Genomic DNA, 534 nt, shown 5'->3' with positions numbered 1-534 from the left:
TTTAGGGTTTTACATAAAATCAACAACAACAACAACGTGTCAGTTAGGTACGTTTTTTTTAATGACGTGAAATTGTAGCAAAAAGTACAGTGTTCTAACAACAGTTAATAGCTGAATACATTAATGAATGACAATTGACATTGAACATGAATAAATACATAAAGAAGTAAAACACAAAATAATAACAAAAAAATAGATGTGATTAAGACCAACTTTCAGTGAAACAATCACAATCCAGTCAATATGATGCCTTAACGTCCATCATTTTGGTGTGATTATGTAGCGATTCTTCTCTGCAGATGATGAGGTTGTGGGATGTGATACATCTGAAATACACAATTGAGTTTAGAGTTACAGTGTGTCCATGTGTTTGTGTAAACACAATTATGTTTATGAAGGCCAAAAGCAAAAATGGACAGTATATGAGCCCTTCACAATCTTAAAAGAAAAAAGTTATATAAAGTCATGGGATAGTTTTAATATTTATTGTGACTGGGTATGTTTATACATAAACCCAAGTAATAATTAAAAAAA

General features: G+C 30.3%; 1 protein-coding gene across 1 annotated transcript in view; it reads left to right on the top strand.

The window, feature by feature from the left end:
- Nucleotides 1–534, top strand: part of LOC107748905 (nectin-2-like) — a 9,747-nt gene that overhangs the window by 1,351 nt on the left and 7,862 nt on the right. The gene's annotated exons all lie outside the window — the stretch shown is intronic.

The sequence above is a fragment of the Sinocyclocheilus rhinocerous genome, unplaced genomic scaffold (genome assembly GCF_001515625.1).
Source record: "Sinocyclocheilus rhinocerous isolate Xijiao unplaced genomic scaffold, SAMN03320098_v1.1 scaffold2695, whole genome shotgun sequence".
Lineage (NCBI taxonomy): Eukaryota > Metazoa > Chordata > Actinopteri > Cypriniformes > Cyprinidae > Sinocyclocheilus > Sinocyclocheilus rhinocerous.
This window is presented reverse-complemented; position numbering and strand designations above follow the sequence as displayed.